This window comes from Prosopis cineraria, unplaced genomic scaffold, assembly GCF_029017545.1.
Source record: "Prosopis cineraria cultivar Desert tree isolate PC_DT_omini unplaced genomic scaffold, ASM2901754v1 PC2, whole genome shotgun sequence".
Classification (NCBI taxonomy): domain Eukaryota; kingdom Viridiplantae; phylum Streptophyta; class Magnoliopsida; order Fabales; family Fabaceae; genus Prosopis; species Prosopis cineraria.
Window position 1 is genome coordinate 22,535,723 of NW_026555333.1, and position 6,404 is coordinate 22,542,126.

Genomic DNA, 6,404 nt, shown 5'->3' on the forward strand with positions numbered 1-6,404 from the left:
GAGCATCTTATTCAAGTTTTTGAATGTAACCTCCTTTCATGTTGATATGTTTTTTTTTTCTGTGAATTTAAAATGTAAAAAATGATGATATGTTGTTGGAACATTTAATAAAGTCTATGTGCAAATGAAAAATAAAGTCTTGCTATGTTACAGTTAATGAGACCCTTAATTTGAAATATAATTAATGTGTAGGATAAATATTTGTGGTATTTATGAAAGTACATTTTATTGTTGTAATTTCTATGCTTCATGTTTAATTTTTATTTTTGATGACTTGAGAAGTTGGCCATTGTAATAATCTCAAAATGTTAATAAAATTAGAATTTTAAAACTATTTTTATATTTTGGAACAAATTTAATTAGAGGATGACTTGGTCAAAGGTTCAGATTTCGAATCTGAAAGAGGCCAAAAAGAGTTCAGTTCTGATTAAGTTTTTCCTTCACACACAGTGATTAAGTTTTTCCTTCACACAGAGACACTGATTTTTTTTTTTTTTTTTTCATTCTTCCCTGTTTCTCCTCCCTTTCCCTTCCGTTTCTTTCTGTCGCTGGTGAAGGAGGATGATGGTTGCTGCCTTGCAACGTTCAGGTCTTGCGCCATTCTTTCCGTTTTCCTCTGCCTCCACCAGTCGCTGATGGAGATTGTGCCATCATCTAGCTAAAAGGTCTAGGATTCGAATCTGAAAGTGGCAAAAAAGGGAGCTTCATTTTATTTTATTTTTTCTATTTTTGCTTCCTAAAATTATCAAATTTTCCCTTTTTAGATCTTATAAATTTTTTCCTTTCTTCTATTCTGGAGCATTCGAGAGTCAGAAAACAGAGAGAGTGAGTGAGACTCTGATTTTTCTTTCATTCTTCCCCATTTCTCCGCCCTTTCCCTTCCGTTTCTAGCTGTAGCCGGTGAAGGAGGATGATGGTTGCTGCCTTGCAACGTTCAGGTCTTGCGCCATTTTTTCCGTTTTCCTCTGTCTCTACCAGTCGCTGATTGTGCTCGTGCAGTAGGTGGGCGTGAGAGCTGAATCCTGGAATTTGGGGCGCTACTCGTGAGCCTATTGTTTCTTGATCTGGTTCTATTGTCTTTGCTCCTCTTCCCCTTTCGTGTGTCATACCAGAAATTCGTCTTCTGTTGAGCTGTAAGTCCTGATTTCTTCATCCCTGTTATGTCGGTTTCTTCTTGTTCGTTCCTTCCTCTGTTGCTGTTGGTGCTTGAAGTGATGATTCTTGAACTTTCTTTGGTAATTTGGTGCAAGAGAGAGTATTTGAGTGGATGATTGAAATCGCAAATTTTTTTCTTCTAATTTTTGCTGCTGTCCGTGACTGTTGAGGGGAGCGAAGAATGGAATTAAATTGAAATTTATGAATTGAAAGTATGATTATGATAAATATGGTCAGAGTTGTTGAGTCAAAGTAATCTTATTTGAATTAGATGATGTTAAAAAATTAATTACAATGAGTTGGAGATAAAAAAACTTGAACATGAAATTTGAAGGCTAGTTTTCATAGGATGTTAGGTAAAATGTTTGAGAGAGGAACTTATTTGATTGTGTATTTATTAAAATATAATTAAAGTTTTTGAAAGATATAATTGATGGGAACGTTATTATATTATGAATTTAATTTGAAAATATAAAAAGAGATATATGAGTGAGTATTTTTTTTGTAACTTGATTGGATCTCGTAAGAAATATGAATTGACTTGAGTGTTGTTTATTTTTAAATTTAAATCGAATATTGTAAAGAAACTTACCTATATTATTGAGAGGTTAAGTGTAATATATTTTTATATATGATTAAAATTTTTGGATGTGTATGTTATAAAATTTGAAAATAAAAATATACTTAATATGTTAAATAAAGGGAGTATTCATAAGAGGTAACCATAAATTATAGAAGCTTTTAAGATATAGATATTAGTGTTTTTGAATATTTACTATTGTAATTGATTGAGGTCATCTTTATTAATTTAAATTTTTGTATGTATATAAATATATTCATATAGGGTGTTTAGAGGAAGAGGATAATTGTAAAGGTGGTAAGGAGTAAGCTAGAGAAGTTAGGAAGACTTATTAGATAAGTAGATAACGTCCTAAATTAATTAATTTATTTGCAAATTTTCTTTTATAAAAATATTATTTTCAATAATTTTCAGTTATGTATGTATTTTTCTTTAGCACTGGTTATTCTTACTAATTAAAATTCTTTAGCATCTGAAAACATAGCATATGCTCATGAAATTGATAGAGAATGCTTTTATGAGTTTTAGTGCTTCTTCATTCAATAAAAATAATAATGAAAATTGGTGAAGGAGTTTATGAAACATTAGTTGTGAATTTTTATATTTTAAAAAAAGAATTGAATTTTTAATCAATTCATATGAGTTTGTTATTGAAAAGAGAAAATGATATTTTGATAAGTGGTTATTTTCTTGTATGTTTGAAAAGAGATTGTTAGAGGACTGTAAGCAAAATATTAGTTGCTAATGGCAGTTTTATTAACCCTTGGCATGCTATGGTCAAAGACTAGCTAATTTGAATTCTGTGAGTTCTATTCTCATGCTTGTTTCGTGGTTTCGATCATGTTTGATTAGTTACCTTCATAAATTGTGTGTCCACATCTATCTTCATGGTATAAGTCGCGTTCGGTTATTTACTCTCGTGGATTGTGTGTTTATATTTGTTATTTGTTCTGTAAAATTCTCAAATTATTAGTTTTTAATTAGTTTGTGAACTTTATATTTCATTGATTTTATTTAGTAAATGATTCTATTTTTTTATTTGTTTGTTTAAATTATTGATTTCTTAAGAGCAAATAATAAGACTGCTTCGTTTTATTTGTAAATCTAATGGTTCAATATTTTTCAAGGCTTTGTATAATTTTTAAAAACCTCAAGTTTGGTGGTCATGTTACATTGAGAGATTTTTTTTAATTTATTTATAATTATTTGAATCTATTTATTTTGGGAACATTATTCATTAAAAATAATTTTGATCTCAGATAATGTAGCTGACACCAAACCTTCCGTTAAATTTTGAGGGGTTTATTGCTAATTAGAATTGGAGGAGTTAAGGGTGAAACTTTATTTTAATGTAAAGTTTAATTATGAAATTTTATTTGTAAAACTTATTTTTATGCTCCACATAGTTTATAATTAGGTTCTTTGTTTTGTTATATATCTTGTATACTGGTTAGAAGGAGTTGAGTTCTCAATTGAAATGATCTTTCGTACAAAATATTGTGTTATAGAGTTTCGGGAGATCTTATTTATAGGAAAGGTTTTGTCAAAATTTTTACAAATATATTAAAGTTTTTATTAATAAAAAAGATGGTCATGTATGTTATAAATTAGTAATAATATAATTATGTTTTAATAATTGAAAGAATTCGTGATTTAAAGCTTAAGGATGGTATGTTTGTACATATATTCTTCACTAATCACTCTCTATTTTTGAAGCGTTACAGCCATCCTCACTAAAGAAAGTTGCTTTAGTTGTTTGAAACCTTGGGAACATCATGGTCCTTTGATCTGATTGTTTTTTTGTGCTAAAACGTATTATATTTATAATTGAATATTCTGAGGATATGTGGATTAATCATAAAGTGAAATATATGGAAAATTATAACAATCTGATGATCTAGAGATAGTATACAAAAAGGAGCACTCAAACAATATTAGGGAGAATATGTATCAGTTAAACAATATTCTTTAGTATGACATTCTTACCATCCTCCATCCCCTTAGCCAGTCTCTTGTTGGCAATATTTTTAGAATTGGACTAGATATTGAACCGGAAAAGTCGGCGGTCTATGGTTCACATGGTCCAACCGAGTTGAACCAATGGTCCAACCGGTGACATCATAATTAAATTTAAAAATTATATATCTATATAATAATATAAACAAAACATCAAATAATTAAAATATCAAAATAAATAGTCAACTTCAACTTCAACATATGACAAAATAACAACTAACAAGGCAAAATAACACAACACACCAATAATTTAAACAAGCATAACATCATATTTATCTATTCATGACTTGTCAAAGATTGGTGGATCCTAATTAAGCCAAGCATGAGTTTCCCGCAAATCATCATCACTATAAGTTTCAACATCTTCTTGGGAAAAAGATCTCAAATCAAGTCCTTCTATGATTAAACATCCACCCCCAAACGAAACCTCATTGCCTCCTCCTTCATTATTACCTTTATTAAATAATGTAACAAATCAAATATTAAAATTAATAAGTAACACATATTATAAGAAAAATAATAACATGACTAAATACTAGAAAATATCAAAGATCAAACCTTCATCTTGATTGATAGAAACTTGTAGAATTATTGTATCATCATAAAGCATAGCTTCTTTTATCTCATCATAATTAAGGGTAGGAGAATCTTTATCTTCCATGATCCAATACTTATTGTCACCAATACTTTCATAATCAATAGGATCAAAAGATCTTTTCTTGTTATAAACTCTAAAACACATAACCAAAGTATTAAAATTTTAGAAGTTAACTTATAAGTAAACTTATGTTAAACAAAGTTTAGCTATAATTAAATAATATACATATTTCTCAAACGAAGGTTGTAATGAATAAACACAAGATCATTTAACCTTTTATACTCCAACCTATTCCTTTTTTTAGAGTGTATTCTTTCAAAAACACTCTAATTTCTTTCACAACTAGATGAAGATGAAGTTTGGCTTAAGAGTCTCATGCCAATTTTTTAACATTTGGTGCACTATCACCAAATATTTTTCACCATTTATCTGCAAAATTTAGCATCAAAGATAAACATAAGTAAGAACTATAAAAACTAAAAAATATTAAAGTTAAATGAAAAAGGCATTAAAATTTACTTGGCCACAATGAGTTTATAGATGAAATGGCCAAGGAACGACTAAAGCTGTCAACTCTATCTTAATACAACAAACTTTCTTGCACGAACTTGGTTTTGTTAGAAGTGATTGTCTTATCCAAAACATCAAGAAATCCAGCCATAACCTCTGGCTTTTTACAGAAGCTATGCTTATCATAAAAGAACACAAAATTTAGGAAATAAGCTGCTGCATGAAGCTTCTGATGAAGTTGAGAATCCCACCTTTTCTTGATAATCCTTGTGTAAGGCTTATACAAGGGCTTTTTATTCATTAATATATTCTTGATAGTTTTTCTTGCCCTGTACATGCCATCATATACATACCCAAGTGAAGGCCTTTCATCAGCATCAACAATCCTCAACAACCGAATAAGTGGTGAAACAATTTGGACCACAATTTTACAATCATTCCAAAATTGAGTGTCCAGCACTATTAAAGTCACATCCTTTGCCTTTTCTCCTTTTAAGTATCTAGAATCTAAAAATACTTTATTAGTTATCAAGGTTTGCAAATCATGTTTATACTTATGAATACTTTTCAATGCAATAAAAGTGGTAGCAAATCGTGTCACCCCAGGGTGAATAATTTGAGTCCAACCTTATCTTTTTCTCAGCCAAGCAAGCAAAAAGGCATGATTATAAACAAACTTTGTCATCATAGATGCACGTGTTGCCAAGCCAATCAAGTTCAAACAATGTGCAGCACAAGGAGACTAAAAAATAGAAGGAAATTTATCACATAATAACTGCCCAGCAGCTTTATAATTAGCTGCATTATTAGTTATCAAGTGCACAACATTTGTGACTCCAATAAAGTCAACCATTTTAGTGAACAAGTTGCACAAATTTTAGGCATCCTTGACTATGTCTGATGCATCAACAGATTTAATAAAAACAATTTCCCTAGGAGAATAGACAAGAAAGTTAATCAATTGCCTATTTGCTTGATCTTGCTAACCATCGACCATGATTGTACAACCAGTATCATCCCAAAAGTTTCTAAAACTATCAATCATTAACTGAACTTCCTTTTTAGTATCAAGCAATAATTTAGTTCTCATGGCATGATAACTTGGCCCTTTATAACCAGGGCCAATAGCTGTAAGCGTATTAATTATAGGTTGAAAGAATGCTGAATTGACAACATTCAATGGGATACAACAATCATACATTCACTTAGCAAAAGCCATGTCTGCTCTACGTATAGGTTCTTTACCTGCAAGCGTACTTCGTATCCCTGGTTGTTCTCCTGGGGTTGTTCTTGGTGCAAAATATTTGTCAATAGGAGCCTTTCTTTTTCTAAGTTGAGTTTGACTTTGTGATTGAATTTCCTTGAGGGTTTGAGATTGAGGAGTAGAAATTTCTTCTGAATTTCCATCATGACTTTCTAATGGTGTGACATTAGGGCCATATGGATTGTCCTCTTTATAACTATCTTGCTTTTTGCCTTTATTCTCCCTCCTTTAAATTTTCTTCAAGTCGGTAGCGAACATCAGCAGGCACCTTTTTGCAACTT